Genomic DNA, 25,971 nt, shown 5'->3' with positions numbered 1-25,971 from the left:
GCCTTCCGAGAGCAAGTAATGCACTTCCTACAACGGTCTGTGTCAGTCCACACCATTTGTCGGACCGAGCGAGGTGGTGCAGTGGTTAGTACACGTGACTCGCATTCGGGAGGACCGCGGTTCAAACCCGCGTCCGGCCATCCTGACTTAGGTTTTACGTGATTTCCCTAAATCGCTTCAGGCAAATGCCGGAATGGTGCCTTTGGTAGCGCACGGCCGTCTTCCTTCCCCATTCTTTCCTCATCCGGAGGGACCGATCACCTCGCTGTCTGGTCCTCCCCCCCTCCCCCCTCCAGAACCAACCAACAATTAATCGGAGCAGCAGCCGCACCAGGTAAGTTCCGTCCCATCCGTCGGCTGCCGGTAGCCTCATAACAAAAACGGCTGCGTTTGGAGTAGTGTCCTGAACTGGAAGCTTGGACTCCGGAGAACGACGTCGCATAGTGTTCAGTGATGACTTGCGGTTTTGCACTACCCTGGATGACCATCGTCGGCGAATGTGGCGGTGACCTGTTGAGAGATCCCATTCTTCCAATGCTTTGAAGAGGAGTGATACTCTTGGCCTCGTGATGTGTACAGCCATCGGGTATGACTTCAGGTCAAGGCTGGTAGCTATTGCGGGAACTCTGATGCCACAACAGTACGAGGTGTATCAAAAAGAATCATCCGATTTGGCACGACCATATTTCTGAAACTAATAAACACATACAACGGATTTCGTTTTTTGATGAAAGGGAAACTCAAAAAGTTTGGTTTTTTTTTCACACCTTTTCATAGGTGTTCAGTACGCCCGCCTTGAGATGCACGGCATTTGTCAGTGCTAAATTCAAATTGTTCCCACACTGCAGCGAGCATGTCTTGAGTTACAGTTTCCACAGCTGCTGTTATGCGATGTCTCAGTTCGTTCATTGTTGTTGGTAATGGAGGCACATAAACAGGGCTTTTATAAACCCCCACAAGAAATAATCGTATACAGTCAGGTCCAGTGGCCTTGGAGGCCGGTAATGTAAGGCTGAATCATTTGGTCCGGTGCGACCGAACCATCGTTCAGCAATCCTTTGGTTTATAAATTCCTGCACTTTCAGATGCCAGTGTGGCGGTGCCCCATTCTGTTGGTAAATGAAGTCTTTCCAATCAGTCTCCAATTGTGGGAAAAGAAAGTTCTCAAGCATATCGAGATAGGGCTTTCAGTAACAGTTTTCTTGGCAAAGAAAAGTGGAGCATACACCTTTTCCCGTGAAACCGCACAAAAACACATTAAATTTTGGAGAGTTCCTCCCATGTTGTACAGCCTCATGTGGTTGTTCCGTATCCCATATTCCCACTTTATGACTTACCTTTCCATTTAAATGGAATGTTGCCTTATCACTAAACACTAAGCGTGGAAGAAAACTGTCATCCTCCATCTTGCCAAGAACGAAATTACAGAACTCTACACGCTGTTGTTTGTCACCTTCACGAAGAGCTTGCAGTAGATGAATTTTGTATTGTTTCGTGTGTAAACGTCGACGCAACACACACCAGACCGACTTTGGGGGCATGTTGAGCTGTCGAGTTGCACGGCGAACGGATTTCTGCGGACTGCTTGTGAAACTATGGCGGGTGCGTTCGACGTCTATGTCAAACTCTCGGGGACTGCCCGGCGATTTGCCTTTACACAAACAACCTGGAATTGGCCGGCCGGTGTGGCCGTGCGGTTAAAGGCGCTTCAGTCTGGAACCGCGTGACCGCTACAGTCGCAGGTTCGAATCCTGCCTCGGTTTAAGTAGTTCTAAGTTCTAGGGGACTGATGACCACATATGTTAAGTCCCATAGTGCTCAGAGCCATTTGAACCATTTGAATCTCAGAATTGTTCATGCCGTCGTCTAATGCTCTGTGCTGTAGGAGGATCCACACCATATCTAGTACGAAAGTCACACTGAACAGTTATTACTGAACCGCACTGCGTGAAACATAGAACACAAAACGCTTTCTGTTGTCCCGTTACCATTTTTACTAGAAGTGAAGTGGGCGCAACTGCTGCCACCTAGCGGGAACCATGTAAAACTCGTGAGTTTGCTCTTTCCAACAGTATGTTGTTCACGTACATATCTCCAATAACACAATAGTTATGATTTTTAAAATCGGATGATTGTTTTGATACAGCCTGCACACCACGGACATCTTGCATCCTCAAGTGTTGGCCTCTCATGTGACAGTATTGTTATGCCTTTTTGCAACAGGTCAGTGCTCGTCCACATATGGCACATATCTCTATGAACAGTCTCCGTGATGATGATATTCTCCAGTGACCGTCAAGATCATCAGATCTTCCCTTGAAGGAACGTATGTGAGACTAGCTCGGTCGTCAACTCCATCCTAGGGCCAGCTTCCAGGATATCAAGGACCAGTAAAAACAGCTGTGGGCCAAACTGCCTCAGGAGAGGATACAACTGCTTTACGACACCCTGCCCAACCGAAGCAGTGTGTGCATGCAGACCAAACGGGGTGCAACATAATACTGATTACTGGGCTCATGCTGCCAAGTTCTTTGTAAATTTAACTTGATTTTTAATCACTGAAATAACATCACAGACACTATCAGCCTGTGAAGTTTCATTTTTTCCTCCTTCTTTTCGAATTGCTTCATTTATTTTGTCAGGCAGTGCATTTCCCATCTCCTAGTACGCCACATACAGATTTCAGCCACTCTAGATGTCGTTTTCATTACTGCTTTCTTTTCAGGTATACCCTGAGCCACAAATCTCACCTACACGTTTCATTGCTGACGACTGCAAACAGCCGATCCTTTTATTATTTGTATTTGAAGGATCCGTTTTGACCCTCTGGGTACTCAAAGAAACGACGTGCCTCTGGGAAGAACATCACTTGTCTGGATAAGAATAACAAAAATGAAGCTTGTAGATATCCCTTAAGTTACACCCTGCCAATCTTACCCATAAACACCGATTTGCCTCCTTGATTCGTTGCCCGCCCTGATGATAATGTCGTGTCGCTACCAGCCAAGTGCAAACAACATCGGCGGCTTGTGAATCACAGTCGCTATTCGTTTGGTGTGACAAGGCTGTGTGTACCCCACTGTATAACTCCGAAATGAACGCGAATGGGACCCAGGCTCTCGGCACCAGTAGTCAGCAATGGTGAGCACTACACCAAGGATTCGACCGCTCACCCCGCTGATTACTATTTTTTAATTTCGGGGTTAATCCATAAAGTGATACAAGTAACGATGAAAAATCCCCACTCACTAATACGGTGGTACGCCGACGCATGCAACAACAATCGGTATACGGAGAGCAAAAATTGCTCAAAAGTGTTTTGAACCATCTGCATATCTGCATAAGAGGCACCAAGATGAGAAAATAAACTAGAAAAGTAACACTACTGCAAAATAAAAACAAAACAATAAAAAATAAAAACAAAACAATAACAAAAATAAAGGCACGCTGTTCGAAAGTGCACATCTTATGCGCATCAGTGAAATAAAAATCTTCTGCTGGGTAACATTCAGTGACACTCTGTGTGTTATGACAACCTTAGATCCTCCTTGGAATGCTGACCACAATGTAGTCGAGACATTGCGTTCCCAAGAGCAAGGAGAATTTTCATGTAAGTGAAAAGAATCATGGTAAAAGTGTGATTTTGCGATGATGTTACAAACTTGCTGGGATGATGAAGAAGGAGGGTAAATGTGTCAATTTGCAGTTAGGAACCTTGGTCTAGAAACGACAGAGACAGAAGTTTTAAGCGAAAATGGTTCTGATACCTCTGACAGTTGAATGCATGTACGGGTACTGCTGTTGTTAAGTCTACGTAGGATAGGCAATCCCGACGAGGGGGTTACAACATGACGGAACCCCACCTCATTTGGAACTGAGAGTTCGTGAACACCTGGATCTAGAGTTTCCAGATTAAATCGACAAAATTACCGATCACCGCCTGGCGAAACGATTTGCTGAGCTGAGGGTGAACACAATAAAACAGTTAGTAAACATAAAAGATTATACTTATTGTTGTTAGTTTTAGCTTTCAACAAATTTTTGTTACTTTTAATTTTTGGTACACGTGGTTGCATGTTGCAAACTTCAAATTACAACGAATGCATAATTATGCTTTTACCACATCGATACTTCTGATACTTTGTTTTTATATTAGGCGTTTCATCTCTGCTAAAAACGATTTCGACAAAACGTGTTTGTGGACATAGAAGTTTGACTTTGTAGTAGTTCCAAAGTTTTATTTAGTAAGCGGACCTCTTCGTAAGAACTATGTTTATCACTGTCGTCTTCAGTGCCCAGCATCTTCGATACTTGTACGTATTTTTCATATGTACGGGTTACCAAATGTTTATTGATTTGATTTTGCAAATCAGTAAATAAATTAGTGACGTGAATGGAATTCTGAAAATACCGAACCACATCCACTTCGGTACCGAACATGGGGCTGCAACACCGAACAGCTCGGTAAAATACTGAACACCTGACTAGACAGCCTGGATCAGACATTCCTTGAAAAGTGGGCAGGCAGAGGGGGCCTGTTTCGTGGCCAGCGTGTTCACCTGATCTCAGCCCACTTGATTTCTTCTTGCGGGGCCACGTGAAAAGTCTTGTGCATGAGACGCCTGTCGAGTCTGAAGAGAGTCTCCTGGCCAGAATTATTGCTGGCTGCAATACTGTTCAAACGACACCGGGGAGATTAGAACGGGTAACACAGATCTTTGTGCAACGGTGCCTCGCCTGCATTGGCGTTGGGAGACGCCATTTTGAACACATGTCGTAAATGTAGTAACTTGAGAAACTTATACAGCTAAATGGGATTCATTATTACTGTACCGCATAATTACGATTTTCTGTCTGCCTGACATCAGATTACATGCGCCGTTGCTAGTCCATCAACAGCGGAAGTTACCTGAAGGTTTCCAGTGGGAATTCTGTACGTCATGACTAAGGTTCTGAAGTTGGGGCCCTTAATTTGAGCGATACACAAGGCTACAGCGGAACTAGAGTAGATTTTCGCCTATACCTTTCGACTCGGTCGTTTACGGCCTAGGATCCCTTACCTCAAACTGATAAATTCACCCTTCTCCATCATCCCTGAATGCTTGTTACATCATTTCGGAATCAGCCTGCGTAATACAATATACTTTATTAACAATAAACTATCACTATAATGCTTTATCTCTATTCATACTTGTGCCAGCTAAGTTTAATGAAGTAAATTATAAATAAAGTTGCTACTCTGAAGCTGTTCAGTCTGCTGTTTGTAGAACAGTAACGCTAAATAGCTGGCTTAAGATATTTGAAACAGGCAGTAGCCTAATCCTTGAAAGGAAGAGACGATTTAAGATCTTCGGTTTGTGGAACTCACACTTAGCCGGCAAAAGTTCTTGAGATACTTGTCTGTTTACACTATCCGCCGGCGTGTAAAGCATAATATAACGATCTTCACGCCTTATTGGTAATGAAATCCTGAAGGGGCACTCACGTGTTGACGAAACTATAGCAACAGACGACGGACTCAGTGATGATAAGGAGGGTTCATGACTTCCATTGCGCCGTCGGTACGCACACACCAAGAGCTGGCAACTGTTCAGGCAGTGTTGCCTCAAACATTTTACTTCTTAATCCATCATCCTTCTCCAGCCCCTGTAGATACGGCGAATTTTGATAGGAGAAGCCAACAATGACGCCGAGCGCTGAAGTTGGAGATTAGTGGAGGGAAATGTTGGTGGTAGTGGGTGGGGGCCGGGGCCATTGGTTAGCGCCGCAGCCCTCCCCCCTCCTTCCCTCCCTCCAGGGCCACAGTTTCGCTTTCAAAAGGCGGCCGCGACCAGCGCAGTCTGCAGCACAGATCTTCGCGGACAACACTCAGGTGAGGGCCAAGCACTGCGCTGCAGCGAGAACGCCTGAAGGTGGCAGCCTATAGTAGAACGCTCTACGGCAGCGTTTCTCAACCGCCCTATCTGGCCGCTTTGGTGTGTTGCGAGATTTTTAATGTCTTAGGGGCTTTCGAAGATAAAATATCTACAACATAAAAAATTTATCGTCAAATGGTTTTTTGGAATAACCCAATTTACAAGGAATCGTCCATCGTTATACGCGACTAACTCAGCGCTCGCTGCTTCGCTCATGTTTGCTTAGTAATCACAACAAAATAATTTTAAAAACATATTATACACCTACTGAAAAATTAATGTATTAAAGAGCTGCTCCTTTTTCCATGCGATTCTGGCTAAGTCGATTTACAGCAGTAACTTTTAAATAGTTTTCCATGATTTAGTTCACAAATTACAACACCTTCTAAACTTTTCACGCTAATTAAGGCCATTGAAGCTTGATGTTTTCCTAATGTACTTCTGACCAAAAACCGAAAAAAGACAAATCGGATAAGTGCTTTATAGTTATTAGCGCCAGTGTTACACCTAGAACTGAATTGCCTTATCTTAAACAGGTATTCTTGTGCATAGTATTTCCCTTAAACGTACTTTCATACTGAAATATTTTCATGTAACTTTTCATCCCTTGTTTCACTCCCTTAGGGGCTGAAAGTTCCAAAAGCGCTGCAATACGTACCTTTTTATTTCTGACCGAGAAGTCAAATGCTAATTTTCATAGATGCAGCTTTAAAAGATGCTTTAGCAGTTTTTTTAATAACACTTTATTAAAAATAAACTTCTGCCTACTACTTAACCCCCGTAGAGGTTGAATTTCCAAAAATGTGGAATTACGTTTTTTTTTTTTTTTTTAAACTTCCGACGGAGAAAGCAAATACCAATTTTCGTAGTTGCAGCGTCAAAACTGACTTAATGGCGATATATTTTCAAAAAGCCTTTCATCCCCTATTACAGCCCCTTAGTGTTTGAATTTCGAAAAACATTGAAACACGTATTTTTTTTAATTTCTAAGCGAGAAGTCAAATTCCAAATTTCATAAATGTCGCTTTAAAAATGCTGTAGCAGTTCTTTAATAAGGATTTATTTTTAAAATAACTTTCGCTTACTTTTTCATCCTCTTGGTGGTCGAATTTCGGAAAATGATAAAACACGTGTTTTTTTATTAATGTCGACAAACCAGATTCAAATTTTCGTAGTCCTAGCTCAAAATCGTCTTAATAGCGAAAAACCTTCAGTCCTCTATTTCTCCCACTAGGGGTGGAATTTCGAAAAAAATCTCTTCTTAAACGACGCCTGCAGTAAAAGATTAACCCAAATTCCAAGTTTCTGTTCTTAGCGTTTTGGGCTGGGCGATAATGAGTCAAACAGTCAGGACATTCCCTTTTATATATAGAGTTTATACACATATTAATAAAAAATCTATTTTATGTACTTTACGTGTTTGCTCTTTTGCATTTAGGGTAAAAAATCAGATGTAGGGTGTCGCGAAAAAAATAAGAAAAATTGAGAAATGCAGCTCTGGGCACATTCTAGGCAACGAGACATCTGGGAGCAGCCACGCGAGACAGAAATCGAAAACGTCGATTCTGAATGCTTTTCGGTTACTACTTAAAGCTGGCAGACAGCTCAATGTTCAATGCCTATAAAGAGAGACAGCTTATCGATGTATCGCATGTAGCACAACTAAGGTCCCAGCAGCTGTAGTGGCCATTTTTGTTGGGGGGGGGGGGGGGGGAGGCAGGGGGGAGAAATTAACCATTGGACTGAAAATAACACCATTTAAGATTATGTGCGTGTGATTGAGCAGCTCTAGAAATGACAGATTAATCACATAATGCTGCGTGTAGTTTTAACGTTTGAAGAATATGTTCCACGTAACTGTACATTACTAAATCACTTCTTACTTATTACCAGTTGGCACAAGAACTTTATTGACAAGTTGTGTTTTACTATGTTCGGCTGTGCATTATTACGAACTTGCACCATGACATATGACTAACAGACTGTCTGCCTCACATTGTCAAAATAGCTCGCCTAAAAATCGATTGCTAACATACTCTCGCGCCAAACGATGTATGCCACTCGGCGAAATATTCGGACAATCGCAATATATCCCGAAGTCTTGACAGCTGTTCATTCGAAACTGTCCACAGCCCGGGGTCTACTATATATTATAGCAAAGGTTTGTGTTGCTGCCTGGTTGCGAGGTACCGGGTTCGATCCCCGGCCGGATCGGAGATTGTCTTCACTTTGGGACCAGGAGTTTCATCTCACCTTCTTCACAAAGACGTGCAAGTCATTGAAGTAGCCTCAAACTGAAAGCATTGCACCAGACAGCCGAACAACCCCAGACGGGATCTCCTGACCGATAATCCCATACCATCATCTCATCTGAAATAAGGTTAGCCGTAATGTAGCTCAATTATTGCTGTTTTTGCGGTCATGGCCTACGCTGCTTTCGCTGATTGTGAGTTCAGCCACAGTTGAGTTTTTACTGTATAGCGTGTGTATTTATTATTTTTCAAAGCTTCTGTGTAAAGTTATCACGAAAGTTAGAAGTTAAAAATTTTAGTTACAGTATGCATAATTATTCCTCAAAATCATCAGATGGAGCCTATTGTGGCGCGACTATTGCTATTACTTTCCCATCAATTCTACTTCTATAAAACAAGCTTCAGAATACTAATCACTACAAAATCAGAGGGTGTATTTTGTATTATTTCTTAATTCAAATGGCGAGTCCAACCTCCACATTACTTGTCAGAGTAGTTTGTGGTTCCGTAATAACTACAAATTCTAGCGCACAGTTATTACTCAACTAGGGCGAAGTGAAACGAAACAAAACTGCACGACAACACTTAATAACTAGAGAAACGAGTCGCAGCCATATTGTCACACATAGCTGATAACCAGCCAGTTAAACATATTGCAACCACGAATCGCAGGTGATCCATCATCAGACTGCATGGGATTTTCATGTGATCAGTACTGATCGCAGTGATTTGCCAACACAAGTGCGATCTACGAAGTGATCGGAAGCCGATGCGACGGATCGCTACATACGTCGCTCGCATGTGGAGTGAGCGAATAGTACTATTACTTGACGAAACTGGGAAGTTAGTGTTCATTAGCAAGCAAGCAATCTTGAGAACAATATTTCAATAGGCGGAAGGTCCAACGTGAAGAGCAAAGGAAAGTGATGAAAAGTTGAAAGTCTTAGTGATATTTAGGCAGTCTTCAACCAGCTAAAAAGCTATATTTGTGATCCGCCATACTGAAGCTTTAATTTTAAATTCTATTTTTTTTATAAGGTAGTGTAGTTTCTCTTCTACTGGGAAGAACGCAAGTACTTCATTATAATCGCCCTGAACAGTTTTCTCAGTTTATAGGTCCTCTTCGCGGGCTCAGCGTATTGCTGCTGCCTGGAACGCTAGAAGTCGCGGGTTCGAATTCAGCTTCGTACATTGGTGGGGATTTCAAATACGCCAATACTTTGTGTACATAGAGAGTCAGAATTAAAATAGACAGAAATGGGCAAAAGATTGTGTGTGACTGCGTACGAATGAATAACGAGTCTAAATATTAACGTTCTTGTTGCTGGTATTGTCTTTAGGCTGAACAGTGGTTTGATGCAGCTCTCCGCGTCGTCCGATCTCTACAAAACTAGTACAACCTACATCGACTTGAACTACTTACTGGAGTCAAGCCGTGGTCTCTACTGTTTTTAAACCCCACACTTGCCCCCGGTACCAAATTAACATTCTTCTTTTATGTCTTAGGATGTTTCCTATTAATCTGCTCCTTCTTTCAGTCAAGTTGAGCCACAAATTTCTTCATTCTTCATTAGTTATGCGTTGTACCCATCTAATCTTCAACATTCTTTGTTGCATTACATTTCAAATGCTTCGATTCTCGTCTTATCTGTACTGTTTATCTACCTATTTCGTTCTCATGTAACGCTGCAATTCAAGAAAGACTTCCTTCTACCTCTATATTTATTAGATGCTAACGTGTCTCCCTCGTTTACAGGGAAAAATGATTCAAATGGCTCTGAGCACTATGGGACTTAACTTCTGTGGTCATCAGTCCCCTTTAACTTAGAACTACTTAAACCTAACTAACCTAAGGACATCACAAACATCCATGGCCGAAGCAGGATTCGAACCTGCGATCGTAGCGGTCGTGCGGCTCCAGACTGTAGCGCCTAGAACCACTCGGTCACTCCGGCCGGCTCGTTTTACTTACTCTTGTCATTTTGCGTGGTATATATTCTTTAGTTCTGCTATCGTTAATCCAGATATCAAAACTCGTCTACTATTTGTAGTGTGGAGACAACAAGGACTAATGCACTGTAAGAACCAGATGACCTAGTTGAATGGCTACGTAGCCGAAAGCTAGTTTTGATAATAATAAAAAACTGGTTAAAGAGCCCCGTGATGAATGATGGGAAAATTTCAGCGGTTCTGACAGGTTATACCACCTCCGGGTATCGAGACTCGTTGCTTTATCGGATAGTGAGTGATTAGGTCAATAGCTCTCAAACCGAATAGGTTGGCGCAATTGTGCACTGAACTCGCATCACCAGGAATTCGAATCCCCGTGGTTTTCTTAAATCGATAAGTCAAATACCGAGACGTTTATTTTCAAATCGTCATGGCCAAATTCCTTCCCCATGTTTGTCCTTGTATTGATGATCTCTCCATCGACGAACTGTTAAATCTTGATCTTTCTTTCTTTCTTCGTCCATTCCGTAATACCGCTAAACTACCGTCATTATTGGGTTATGTGTTCGGTGACAGTTGAAAATTTTGGAAAGTAACAAAACATCAAAACATCATCTCCTAGTCTTGCAGTGTCAGGAGGATAGAACGGATAAGGTCAAAAGATAACCGAATCGAGGAGTGTGTTATAACTGTGCCGTTGTTAACACAATATGCGTTTGCTATCTGAAAGGACTCCATTGGAAAGAAGTCTGCATTGTAAGGTCGTTAGCCTCAGATGAACTTTTTTTAGAATATCTCTGCAGTTGAGGGAAATGTTACTCGTTTTATCGTTTTACACGAAAGTCTGGTTACCAGAAGAAAACGTTTGATGAAACTGGATGCATGAAGGTTTTGCCCGTATTCGTCTTCAGTTGTCCACCTTGCTTTCCTTGTCAGGGCAGCAGACAATTACATGACTAGTCCACTCTAAGCCTCACTATTCCTTCTGAGTCGCCAAGCCCTGTGGTACAGGCATGGCAAGAATATTACACTCTAATGTACACATGAGAGATGGCCCTCGCTTAAGATGTTACCGATTCTAGTTCTCGGTAGTAAAAACATTTTCAACATTAGCATTAGGGCGTTACCGAGAGGACATGTGATACCGAACGACTCTGACCACCATACTCTGTGCGAAATCCTGGGTTAAATTCCATATCTCCTGCAGTTTGTCATGGACTGAGGAAATGTGACAGCGATAATGGTAATCTTGTCAGTCTGATGGGGGATTTGATCTCGGTGGCCGCCTTGATGTTATTCGAGAGGGGTACGTTGTGTGCAAGCACCGTGTTTCATCGTCTCCCTTCTTTCATCATCACGCGACATTACACTATACATACCCTCTTTGCATTCACCTGCGCTCAACAGATAATTTAAGACAATGCTCTAACACTTCGAGAAGGAAAAGAGGCATTGTGTGTGAAGGAAGAAAAACCTTTCCAGTTAGGTGGCTTAACTTACCTCTCGGGGGTCTGCCAGCCCATCATGCCATAAGACATTGGTTTCCAACCTCTCTGAGACTGTTACCTACGAGTGCAATCTGATATTAGCTAATAACCCTCTCCTCCTTTGAACCTCCATTATCAACATTAGCGCCTAACTAAACTTTAAAATGAAAAAGCATTTTCTTTGAGCACTTGAAAACGACGAAAGATAAATTATATTTATGTAGTTTTATGGTTGTTTTATTAAATCACGAACTAATGAGTCAACGAGACAACTGATACTCCTTATTTCTAACTATCTTTTTTTATAGACTGGCTAGCTGACAAATCTGATATTGCTCAGGTATACATTTTGCTAAATTTCTATGACAAACGAAAAACTTTCATTTCATTCGTGTAAACACCTTTGAAATTATGAAACGGTGGTATACAGAAATATGCATAATGTACAAATGTATAAGTACAGCATCCAAATTAAGACACACTATATGCAAAATACAAATCCTCTATAACGTTTATGTAACTCAGAATTTGATTACAAACGACATTTCTAGTACGCCGAGTGCAGCTGCTTCGAGGATCTACAACGCGATTTTGTTAACGTCTCTGTGGCAACGGCTCATCATAACTCTATAGGCAGCAATTGTTATCACCTACAGCCGTTGGCGTTTCGCAGCTGAAAGCTGTTAATTGTGCTGCCAGGTGTCAGGGATTTCCTTAAGTTGACTCGATGTAGAAGTGTCTTAGTAGTAGGGAATAAATGTATTAAAACGCATAATGAGACATTTTTTCACGCGTCTCAGTGTTTATGACGTCTTATATCTTGAACTATGTGTTGTACAATGACATGTTCGTGTAGATGCATTCAGCAGCATATGTGGATTAAAGAAGTAATAAATGTAAACGTCCTGCACAATGCGGCAGATTTTCACGCATCTCAGTGTTTATGACGTCATATCACCTGAACCGTGTGTAATACCATGATATAATTGTGTAGGAACTTTTAGCGGCATATGTAGATACTATCTGTAAAATTTATTGCGAATACGGTCAGTAGCACAGAAGTAATTTGTATTAACGTGGGCCATGATGCGGTAGTTTTTCACGCACCTTATTGTCTGTTGTTGTTGTGGTTGTTGTTGTGGTGTTCAGTCCTGAGACTGGTTTGATGCAGCTCTCCATGCTACTCTATCCTGTGCAAGCTTCTTCATCTCCCAGTACCTACTGCAACCTACATCCTTCTGAATCTGCTTAGTGTATTGATCTCTTGGTCTCCCTCTACGATTTTTACCCTCCACGCTGCCCTCATATGCTAAATTGGTGATCCCTTGATGCCTCAAAACATGTCCTACCAACCGATCCCTTCTTCTAGTCAAGTTGTGCCACAAACTTCTCTTCTCCCCAATCCTATTCAGTACCTCCTCATTAGTTAGGTGATCTACCCATCTAATCTTCAGCATTCTTCTGTAGCACCACATTTCGAAAGCTTCTATTCTCTTCTTGTCCAAACTGGTTATCGTCCATGTTTCACTTCCATACATGGCTACACTCCATACAAATACTTTCAGAAACGACTTCTTGACACTTAAATCTATACTAGATGTTAACAAATTTCTCTTCTTCAGAAACGATTTCCTTGCCATTGCCAGTCTACATTTTATATCCTCTCTACTTCGACCATCATCAGTTATTTTACTCCCTAAATAGCAAAACTCCTTTACTACTTTAAGTGTCTCATTTCCTAATCTAATCTCCTCAGCATCACCCGATTTAATTTGACTACATTCCATTATCCTCGTTTTGCTTTTGTTGATGTTCATCTTATATCCTCCTTTCAAGACACTGTCCATTCCGTTCAACTGCTCTTCCAAGTCCTTTGCTGTCTCTGACAGAATTACAATGTCATCGGCGAACCTCAAAGTTTTTACTTCTTCTCCATGAATTTTAATACTTACTCCGAATTTTTCTTTTGTTTCCTTTACTGCTTGCTCAATATACAGATTGAATAACATCGGGGAGAGGCTACAACCCTGTCTCACTCCTTTCCCAACCACTGCTTCCCTTTCATGCCCCTCGACTCTTATAACTGCCATCTGGTTTCTGTACAAATTGTAAATAGCCTTTCGCTCCCTATATTTTACCCCTGCCACCTTCAGAATTTGAAAGAGAGTATTCCAGTTAACATTGTCAAAAGCTTTCTCTAAGTCTACAAATGCTAGAAACGTAGGTTTGCCTTTTCTTAATCTTTCTTCTAAGATAAGTCGTAAGGTTAGTATTGCCTCACGTGTTCCAACATTTCTATTGAATCCAAACTGATCTTCCCCGAGGTCCGCTTCTACCAGTTTTTCCATTCGTCTGTAAAGAATTCGCGTTAGTATTTTGCAGCTGTGACTTATTAAACTGATAGTTCGGTAATTTTCACATCTGTCAACACCTGCTTTCTTTGGGATTGGAATTATTATATTCTTCTTGAAGTCTGTGGGTATTTCGCCTGTCTCATACATCTTGCTCACCAGATGGTAGAGTTTTGTCATGACTGGCTCTCCCAAGGCCATCAGTAGTTCTAATGGAATGTTGTCTACTCCCGGGGCCTTGTTTCGACTCAGGTCTTTCAGTGCTCTGTCAAACTCTTCACGCAGTATCTTATCTCCCATTTCATCTTCATCTACATCCTCTTCCATTTCCATAATATTGTCCTCAAGTACATCGCCCTTGTATAAACCCTCTTATTGTCTATGGTGTTATATTTCCTTGACTGTGATAGGTAAGTGACTCTTATCGCATAGCGATTGTTGCCCGACAGTAAGGCGTATGTGAACCAAGTTCGCTTGAAATCGGTCCGGTGGTTTAGGAGGTATGAAACACGCACACGCATGTACATCAATTTTTGTAATATCTGTGGACGATGTCGCAGTTCTCGGCCAATTGCTAGTGTACCTTTAACTTCTCCGAAAAGAATGCTAACTATCCACCTTGAGGGTAGACAGTTGTTACAAAGCATGCTTCCTCTGCACCACTCCTCTCTATAGCGACATTTGCCTCACCCACACCCTGCACGCCCATTTGTAATCAACCAAATTAAAATGTGTGCACTGTACTTCGGCCTACCGTGTGTGTAAATCATTTGATTGTTGGACTCCTTATAAGTATAAACCCGAAGACTTCAGACTGTCAAAGCGTTGTGTCTGATCACAGCCAATAATAATAATAATAATCATAATAATACAGTGTAGGCCCTACAGTACTTTAGTTGTGTTGTGTTGTCAATTAGAAGGCATTATCATGAGATATTTAAGCATATGTGATGCACAAAATGGTTCAAATGGCTCTGAGCACTATGGGACTTAACATCTATGGTCATCAGTCCCCTACAACTTAGAACTACTTAAACCTAACTAACCTAAGGACATCACACAACACCCAGCCATCACGAGGCAGAGAAAATCCCTGACCCCGCCGGGAATCGAACCCGGGAACCCGGGCGTGGGAAGCGAGAACGCTACCGCACGACCACGAGATGCGGGCTGTGATGCACATATGTCAATTTTACTGTCATAGATACACGGTACAAACTTCAAAGTGTGTGTATTGTGGGTAGACTGGGTGAGGAGGTTGATGTCCATACATTCGTTTCGCTAACTTTAGTCTCCACCACATTGCATCACACATTAATGCTTGTATTTGAATAAAATGTAACTATTTGTAACTTATATACACACTGTTACATACAGTCTTATGGAATACTAATAGAAGTAATCGTCTTTCAAATGTAATTTAATTTCGTGGCCGAAAAATAATTGATCCTTTTCTTTTTACCCTCATAAAATTAAATTTTACCCCTCACGGGCTAATTATTGCCAGGTTGGGATCCACTGCCATAAGACTTAATTTTTACCACTACGCTGTAACGTATATCCCATGTTCTGTACAGTGTCGTCGTGACGTTTATTAGTCGAAAAATTTTGCACACTGACAAGTAAAGTAACGACAACAGAAAGAGGTTTGCTCTCTGCTTTAGTACACTAGGCACATTTCACTACAGTTTCGACGCACGCGCAGGAAAGCTTGAAGAGTTGTTTACGAATGCGGACTGAGTTATTTTAGTAGCGTAGTACACGTAACTTCGAATACTTTCGCCAACAGCGACTGGGATACAGCGTTGTCACGCGGTTATTGCGCTAGCGATGCGGAACCGCTACCAACTCTTCCGCCAAAGTAAACTGCACTTACCGAAACGCTTCGGGCTTGACATAGCAGCTCCTTTTGCCATTTATGCTCAAGTATTATGACCTCTTTGGAGAAAATCTGGAGTATAGGGATCAACAAAGTTCTTGTGAAACTTTGCTCGCTCTGTTTGCCCCGTCAGAGAACCGCAGCCAACAGCATCCAAGCTGATGTCATGTTCTTGACTTCCGAAAAGTATTCGGTACAGTTATGCACTGTCGTTTAGAGAGCGAAATACAAACTATCCGAGTACAGGACCAAGTTTGTGACTGGATTCAACGACCCCCTAGCAGATAGAACTCGACCCTATATTAACGGGACCAAGTCGGCCGACACAACGATAATTATTCGAAAGTCCTCAGGGAGTGTTACAAGATCATTCGTGTTTACTGCGTATACAAATGTTTCAGTGGAAAACCTCGGAAGTCCCAAGTGACTTTTTGCGTTCGATGCTGTTTATACGAAGACTGCAATGCTCGAGGACTGTAACAAAGTACAGGATGACCTGCGGAAGATCTACTTTTGGTACTGGGACTGACATTGCCCCTGAACGTAAATAAATGTTAACATATTGCACATAAATACCCGTAGAGATCCACTCGTTTTGGACTATACTGATGGCGGTGTATTGCTGGAAACAGTAACAACAGTAACATACCTAGGAATAACCATTTGCAGCGCCCTAAAGTGGAATGACCACACTTTATAAACCATGTAGCGTATCCTGTGTTTCCCGGGTATGCGTTTATTCCATTCTTCTATTAGTCCATCTCCTCCTTCCATGTCTCTCTCTCCATCTCCACCCCCACTCCCCACTCTCTGCCCATCTCCTTCCCCCCTTCCTCAATCTCCTTCTCCCCCTGTATCCATCTGCCTCTACCCCCTCTGTCCATTTTCTCCTCCCCTCTCTAATTCCATCTCCTCCTCCCCCTCTCTCTGTCCATTTCCTCCTCTTCCCTTTCTCTGTCCATTTCCTCCTCCTCCATCTCTCTGCCTATTTCCTCCTCTTTCCTCTCTATGCCCATTTCCTTCTCACTCATCTCTTTGTCTATTTCCCCCACCCCTATCTCTGCCCATCTCCTCCTCCTCCTATCTGTGCCTATTTCCTTCTTCCCCCTCATTGTCCTTCCCTGTGTACGTTATCTTACTTGCCCCAATAGAGGCGCTGGAGCTACTTACCCCTACAGTATTTTTTTCCAGTAGTGACTAATATGTGTACCAAATTTGGCTGAAATCGTTCCATTGATTTAGGATGAGCTTTTTATCATGAAGAAGTAATAAATTAAAATGTCTTGCATGATACGTCAGTTTCTGACATTGGTCATTGTTTATAACGTTATATCTCCTGAACCATGAGTCACACAATGATACACAATGAACTGACAAAAGTCATCGGATAGGGACATGCACACTATGTCACATGACGAGAATTAACAGACTTAGAACATGGAGTGGTAGTTACAGCTTGACGCATGGGACATTCCAATTTGGAAATAGTTAGGGAATTCAGTATTCTGAGATCTACAGTGTCACGAGTGTGCCGACAGTATCAAATTTCAGGCATTACCTCTCACCACAGACAACACAGTGGTCGTTGGCCTTCACTTAATGACAGAGAATAGCTGCATTTGCTAGAGCTGTTAGTGGTATCAGACAAGCAAAACTGCATTAAATAACCGAAGAAATAAATGTGGGATGTACGATGAACGTATCCGTTAGGACAGTGCAGCAAAATTTGGCGTTAATGGACTATGGCAACAGACAACCGACACTAGTGCCTTTGCTAATAGCGCAACATCGCCTGCAGAGACTTTCCTGGGCTCATGACCATACTGGTTGGACCCTAGACTACTGTAAAACCGTGGCACAGTCCGATGAGACCTGATTTCAGTTGGTAAGAGCTGCTGGTATGGTTCAAATGTAGCACAGACCCCACGAAGCCGTGAACACAGGTTGTCAACAAGGTACTGTGCAAACTGGTAATGGTACCATATTGTTGTGGGCTGTGTTCAACGTAGAATGGACTGGGTCCTCAGTTATGTTCAGCTACTTGGAGACCATTTGCAGCCATTCATGGACTTCATGTTCCCAAACAATGATGGAATTTTCATGGATGATAATGTGCCATGTCACCGAGTCATGATGGCTCATGATTGGTTTGAAGAACATTTCGAACAGTTCGAGTGAATGATCTGGCCACCCACATCGCCCAACATGAATCCCATTGTACCATATTGAGTTACTGCACTATGCCAGGCAAAACCAGGTCCAACATTATATTAGGAGGTAACCCATGACCATTCTCATCTGAGCGTATTTTTCTACAATCATTCAGGGGCATATGTGGATACCATCTGGAAAATGTGTTGCGAATAGAGTTAGTAGTAAAGAAGTAATAAATTGAAACGTGTAATATGTCACAGTTTCTCATGCAACTCAGTGTGACATACTATGATAAATTTGTGTATGCACAAGCAGCAGCAGATACGGTTACTGTCTGCAAAAAACGTTGAGAAAATAATAGCTATGAAGTAATAAATTAAAACGTCTTGCATGATGCAGTAGTTTTTCACTCATTTCACTGTTTATGATGTCTTATCTCGTAAATCAAATGCCATATAATGATGTAATTTTTCTGGTACATTTAGTGGTATATGTGAATACTGTATGCAAACAGTGACATGAATATGGTTAGTAGCAAAGAGGCAATAAATTAAAATGTGGTGCTTCACTTACAACGAAAATATAGTAAGTGACAAAATTTTGTCCTTTCATTATTTTGTGGCAGTTGTCAGAGAGAAAAAGTGTCACATAGGTTCTAAATTATGTGTAAAGTTTCGTGCAGGTTTCTAAGTGCTCTTATTCTCAAATACTGGATGACTAAAGTAGCTATTCTCACTTCACATGCTACACTGCTTTTTCACCCCCACCCCCAACTCTTTGATAGGTGGGTGATTTTTACCCCGACAGTGATTCTTTCCAGACAGTAAATAATATGAGTACAAAGTTTGATTGAAACTGATCTAATGGTTTAAGAGGAAATATGGAACATACTTACTTACATTCATACAAATGTACGTACATCCATTATTATACACACAACTAAAAAAGTTTTGCTTCACTCCGGTTCCCAGAACTCCTGGAGATAAAAACGTTGACTAGGATATTGTATCACAGACGCAGTCCCTTTGACTATTCAGAAATTTCACTAAACCCACTCAAAGAAGTAAACAACCATGCATTAGCAGTGCCTATTAGACAGAGGGGTCCGACAGCCGATCAGTTTCAGTCATTCTATCAGGAAAGACGTACAGGGCTCATGTTGTCTGTAGGGGACCATGCCTAGGCAATCAATACCGTGGTTCAACCGCATCTGCATTGTTACTTTGTGCCAAGAAAGACAAGGGAAGTGTCCAGGTGTCTTGGAGCGAACCAAAGCGATGTTGTTCTGACATGGAGGAGATACAGAGAGGCAGGAACTGTCGATGACATGCCTCGCTCACGCCGCCCAAAGGCTACTACTGCAGTGGATGACTTATACCTACGGGTAATGGCTTGGAGGAACCCTGACAGCAATGCCACCAACATGAATAATACTTGTCGTGCAGCCATGAGACATCGTGTTACGACTCAAACTGTGTGCAATAGGCTACATGATGCACAACATTACTCCTGATATCCATGGCGAGGTCCATCTTTGCAGCCATAATACCATGCAGCACAGTACAGATGGGCCCAACAACATGCCGAATGGACCACTCAGGATTATCATCACGTTCTCTTCACCGATGAGTGTTGCATATGCCTTCAACCAGACAATTGTCGGAGGCATCTTGTTTGGAGGCACCCTGGTCAGGCTGAATGCCTAAGGCACACTGCCCTGTGAGTGCAGCAAGGTGGAGGTTCCCCACTGTTTTGGGGTGGCATTATGTGGGGCTAACGTATTCCCCTGGTGGCCATGGAAGGCGTCATAATGACTGTACAATACATTAATGCCATCCTCTGACCGATAGTGCAACAATATCGGCAGCATACTGGCGCTGCATTCGTCTTCGTGGGCAACAATTTATGTCCCCATCGTGGACATCTTGTGAATGACTTCCTTCCGGACAATGATGTTGCTCGATTAGAGTGGCCAGCATGTTCTCCAGATGCGAACCCTATTAAACATGCCAGAGACAGATTGAAAAGGGCTGCTTATGGATGACGTGACCCACCAACCACTCCGAGGGATCTGTACCAAATTGCCATTGAAGTGTAGTATAATATGGACCAACTTGTGGATAGCATGCCATGATGAATACAGCCATGCATCAATGCAAGAGGACACACTACTGTGTATTAGAGGTACCAGTGTGTACAGCAATCTGGACCACCGCCTCTGAAGGTCTTGCAGTTTAGTGGTACAACGTGCAGTGTGTGGTTTTCATGGTCAATAAAAAGGGTAGATATGATGTTTATGCTGATCTCTCTTCCAATTTTCTGTATAGGCTCCAGAACTCTCGGAACTAGGTGATGCAAAACTTTTTTGATTTGTGTAAATTGTATGGACATACAGGAAGGTATATTATTCACTATAGTACCTAACTCACAACTCTGCAAGACTAATAGTAGTATTTCTATTACTCCTCTGACAAGCAAATGCAGAGGATACATGATGACAGAAGTTGTGGTATTTGGAAGGAAAGAAGATTAGAGTTAACGTCTCATCAGCATCAAGCTCATTAGAGAAGGAACACAATGTCTGGTTATGAAAGGATGGAGAAGAATATTGGCCACGTGCTTTTCAAAGGAACCATTGGGGCATTTTCCTGGGGCAATGTAGGAATATCATGCAGAACTTAAATCTGGATGGTCGGATGGGGATTTGAACCATATCCTACTGACTGTGGGTCCAGAGTGCTAACCTGTATGCCATCTCGCTCGGTCATGTGATTTCGGAAGAATGAGTTACAAATCATGTTCTGACCATCTTAGGTTTCTCACTATTTCCTTAAATTATTCCAAGGTTCTTTAAACGAGGCCTAGGTTTCCAGAATGAGATTTTCACTATGTAGCGGAGTGTGCACTGATATGAAACTTCCTGGCAGATTAAAACTGTGTGCTGGACTGAGACTCGAACTCGGGACCTTTGCCTTTCACGGGCAGGTTCTCTACCAACTGAGCTACCCAAGCACGACTCACGCCCTGTCCTCACAGCTTTACTTCTGCCAGTACCTCGTCTCCTACCTTCCAAACTTTACAAAAGCTCTCCTGCAAACCTTCGCAGAACTCCTGAAAGAAAGGATATTGTGGAGACGTGGCTTAGCCACAGCCTGGGGGATGTTTCCAGAATGAGATTTTCACTCTGCAGTGGAGTGTGCACTGATATGAAACTTCCTGGCAGATTAAAAGTGTACCGGAACGAGACTCGAACTCGGGACCTTTGCCTTTCGCGGGCAAGTGCTCTACCACGTGAGCTACCCAAGCACCACTCACACACCGGCACACAGTTTTAATCTGCCAGGAAGTTTCGTATCAGCGCACACTCCACTGCAGAGTGAAAATCTCATTCTGGAAACATCCCCCAGGCTGTGGCTATGCCATGTCTCCGCAATATCCTTTCTTTCAGGAGTGCTAGTTCTCCAAGGTTCGCAGGAGAGCTTCTGTAAAGTTTGGAAGGTAGGAGACAAGGTACTGGCAGAAGTAAAGCTGTGAGGATGGGGCATGAGTCATGTTTGGATAGCTCAGTTGGTAGAGCACTTGCTCGCGAAAGGCAAAGGTCCTGAGTTTGAGTCTCGGTCCGGCACACAGTTTTAATCCTTGGGGGATGCTAGATATTACTACTGTAGTGCTCAAAGATTTTATGTCACATACTATGGACTGTGACCTTTCTGATCACAAATCTAGCTGCGACACCTGCCAATAGCACTCATTTCTACATGAGAATAAAGAGCTAGTTGTGTTTCACAAGAACAATATTTTCTGAATCTCTGTTGGCTGTTTGTCAATAATTCATTTCCCTTGTGTAATTCATAATGTTCAAGCACAGTATATGCTCCAAAATCCTAATGCATATTGATGTTAACAACCTAATTATCTCCTAAATGCCTACTTTCCACGTAGGCAAATGGCCTGAAGTTCACCAAATGCATGTCCCCCACATTCACTGGACCTGATACTTTTTGATTTTTGTTTTTGGGATATCTTGAAGGGTATCTTGTTTGTTCCAACCTTATCAGCCTCTCTACCAGAGCTCAGAGCTAGAATCTGCCTCACAATTGAACAAGTCACGGTTGACATGCTGCAGCAAGTTTGGCAAGAAATTGGCTTCAGATGGCATATGTGTCACACACTCAGTGGATCTCACTTTTAACCTGTTTAGGTATATGGTAAAAAAATTGATATGTTTTGCTATAATATGACATTAAAACCATGTCTGTAAGTTAATATAATAAATCAATATGAGTTTTCAAAGTTGTAAAGTCCTTTTTGATATTGGAATGAGATTTTCACTCTGCAGCAGAGTGTGCTGATGTGAAACTTCCTTGTCGATTAAAACTGTGTGCCAGATCAAGACCCGAACTCGGCACCATTGCCTTTCCTGGGCAAATGCTCTACTGAATGAGCTATCCAAGCATGACTCATGACCCATCCTCAAAGCTTTACGTCTGCCAGTATCTCTTTTCCTACCTTCTAAACTCCACCGAAGCTCCCCTGTGAAACTAGCAAAACTAGATCTCACAGAAAAAAGGATATTGCAGAGACATTTATTTATTTATTCATCTGTGGAACAATAAATATTGTATGGATGTCGTCAGATTACAACACATGAGCACACAATTACATTTACAATTAAACAGGTTTCTCATATTTTGTGTAGTTTTTATAACTAGTCATACACATATTTATAATTACATAATATTTTGGTGATAATGTCATATGTTGCTAATAATCTACATCTATGTTAAATATTCTTTTACAGTATAACAACTTTTACTTACTAAAAAGGTTTTAAGCTTTTGTCTGAAAGTGAGGGGCTCATTTATTTCTTTAATTTCTTGTGGTAATTTGTTGTACAGTTTTATCCCATTGTAAAATATACTTTTTTGCGTTTTTGCCTTGTTCTTTCTAGCTAGACGGAGGTGGTGACAAGTTCTTGTTTCATGGTCATGTATTAGGCTGTTTATGTTGTACATGTTGAGATTTTTCTTAATGAACATTATGTTCTGAAAGATATACTCACAAGAAACAGTTAGAATTCCTAGCTTTCTAAATAATTCTAGACAGTGGGCCCTGTTGTTGCTATTTGTTATTATCCTTATGGCTCTTTTTTGTACTTTGAACACAGTTTGTATGTTACTGGCACTTGTTCCCCAAAACATGATCCCATAGCTGAGGACTGAGTGTAGATATCCGTAATATGTTATTTTAAGATAGGTATTATTGCATACCGGTGCAAGGATTCTAAGAGCATAGCATGCTGTGGATAATTTCTTTGCCAAAATGTTGACATGGTTTGTCCATTTCAGTTGGCTGTCTACATTCATCCCTAAGAATTTGGTACTTGTTACACATTCTAATTCATTATTATTAACTTTTATTCCAGTGGCATTGTGTTTTTTGTTCAATTGGAAGTTAATATAGTTAGTTTTCTTTACATTTAGGGTTACTTTATTTTTGAATGACCAGTTGTGGACATCATTGAGAGCCTCATTTGCTCTTTCTGACAGTTGTGTTGGATTTTCACCTGTTATTACTATGTTGCTGTCATCAGCAAAAAGTATTTTTTCGCCATGTCTGATACTTTGTGGGAAGTCGTTAATGTATATAAGAAACAATATTGGGCCTAATACACTTCCCTGTGGGACGCCTATATTCACATTTTCTGGGTCAGACAGGTGTTTTATAAGGGAATTGTTTGAAACTTGTGATATCTCAACTCGTTGAACTCTGTTTTCCAAGTATGATTTGAACCACTTCTTTGTCACACCTCTTATTCCTATTTGCCCAATTTATGAAGTAAGATTTTGTGGTCAACTGTGTCAAAGGCCTTGGACAAGTCTAAAAAGATACCACTTACATTTTCACCTTTGTCCAGTGCTTCTAAAATTACTTTAGTGAACTGTGCTATAGCATATTGTGTGCCTTTTCCGGGCCTAAAACCAAATTGGTCATTGGAAAGAAGATTATATTTATTCAGGTAATTTAGCAGTCTCTTTTTGACTAGTATTTCTATTATTTTAGAAATGATAGATAGTATAGAGATCGGCCTGTAGTTCTCTACATTTTCCACATCTCCGTTTTTAAGGATAGGTATAACTTTTGCTTGTTTTAGGTACTCCGGAAAGTATCCAGATTCGAAAGATTCATTAATTATGTCTGTTAATGGGCCCTTTATGGAGTCTATACAATCTTTAATTACGCAGACTGGGATTTCATCAAGTCCTACTGAAGTTTTATTTTTTAGTTGGTGTACTACTAGTGCCACTTCCCTTTCTGTAGTTGGCAAGAGCACCATTGAGTTTGTTGGCTGGTTCTGAGTAGGTAAATCATACGTATCTGGAAATTTCTGCTGTAATTTTTTTGCAATACTACTGAAATATGAGTTTACAAAATCATCTAATTTTTTAGGGTTACCTACTGGTACATCTTTGTTTTTAATATGTGAATTGAGGTCCTTTTTAGCAGAGTTAGATGTTTCCTGTTTGACGATGTTCCAGGCTGCTTTGCTCTTGTTTTCAGCTTCAAGTAATATTTTGTTGTTTGAAAGTTTTTTTTTTTTTTTTTTTTTTTGCGGCTAGCAACACCTTTCTGTAAATTTTCCTGTACTTTTTGTAGGATTGCAGAACTTCTGGGTTAGATTGATTATTTTTTATGGAGTTGAGATATCTAAGAGTTTCTGAGGATTTTTTGATACCTGTAGTCACCCACTGATTTCTCTTTGTAGTTTTAATTTGATAAAGAGTTTTGGGAAACATCTCTTCAAATCTGAGTTTAAAAATTGACATGAACTTGATAAATTTCTGATTTGCGTTGGTTTCTGCATAGACTTCCCTCCAATCTTCATATTCTAGCTGGGATTTAAACTGATGCAGGGCTGATTTGGAAAACATTCTTTTGTATGTACAAAGTTTAGGAGGAGTTTCTACATGAATGTTAGTTTTTAAGATCTGGCAGAGGTGGTCTGCTAGGCCCAGGTTTTGGACAACAATATGACATTTTTTACTATCAATATCTGTAGCTACATGATCTATAGATGAGGAGGATTCTTTCGTTATTCTAGTTGGACAATTAACAAGGGAGGATATTCCATAACAGCTTAGAATATTCACATATATGTTGCTAGCCTTATCAGGCTTCATCATATTAATGTTTAAGTCACCACAGATAATTACATTTGCTTTTGGTCCAGAAACTTTGTCTAAGCTTTGATTCAGTTTTGAGAAGAATATATCAATGTCTCCACTGGGAGAGCGGTACACACAAAATAAGACTAATTTTTTTGCTATGCCAGGTCCTATTATTTCAACAGCGGAAAGTACTAAATGTTTGTCCTCACCTAGATCTAAAAGATCATATCTTACTTTAAATGACATACCTTTTTTTACATAGATACATGAACCTCCACCATTCATTGAGATTCTGCTATAGTAACATGCAAGGTCAAATGAGGCTAATGCAATGTGTTCAATTTGCTTCCCTTTGCACCAGTGTTCAGTGATACACAAAATTTGGCTATCAAATTTTTCCAATTCTACTTCTAGCTGTTGTGCTTTGTTCTTTATGGCTTGAATGTTTTGGTGAAACACTGTTAGGCATTTGTTTTCACTTATCTTGGTGGCGCCTTTCCCTTTAGACCTGATGCTAAAAAATCCTTTAGATGAGCTGGTGGCATGGTTATTTTTCTGTTGATGACAGTGGAGGTGAGTCTGTTGCCGGTTTGACTTGGAAGTTGGTGTATCTGAAGGTATCTGCCTTATGTTAGTCTTGTAACTGAGGCCGGGTACCAAAAATCCTGCAGAGTTGAAAGTTTCCTGCTTCTTGTGCTTCTTCTGTTTGATTCTGTTACTGCTGATGATGGTGAAGCTGGTGAAAAGTCTTTCACTGTTGAAGACTGAGGAGCGGCCAATACTGATGAAAGGTCATTGGCTGTTGGCACATCAG

At 41.4% G+C, this 25,971-nt stretch overlaps 1 protein-coding gene across 1 annotated transcript in view; it reads left to right on the top strand.

Annotated features, from left to right (window-relative positions):
- The first annotated feature begins 5,750 nt into the window (after positions 1–5,750).
- LOC126234631 (putative defense protein Hdd11) overlaps positions 5,751–25,971 on the top strand; it is a 58,985-nt gene continuing 38,764 nt past the window's right edge. The window contains exon 1 of the mRNA XM_049943358.1: positions 5,751–5,872. The gene's annotated coding sequence lies outside the window, so the exon portion shown is untranslated. The remainder of the gene's footprint in view (positions 5,873–25,971) is intronic.

The sequence above is a fragment of the Schistocerca nitens genome, chromosome 2 (genome assembly GCF_023898315.1).
Source record: "Schistocerca nitens isolate TAMUIC-IGC-003100 chromosome 2, iqSchNite1.1, whole genome shotgun sequence".
Classification (NCBI taxonomy): Eukaryota; Metazoa; Arthropoda; class Insecta; order Orthoptera; family Acrididae; genus Schistocerca; species Schistocerca nitens.
The sequence above is the reverse complement of the archived record's forward strand: the minus strand, read 5'-3'. Positions and strand labels throughout refer to the sequence as shown.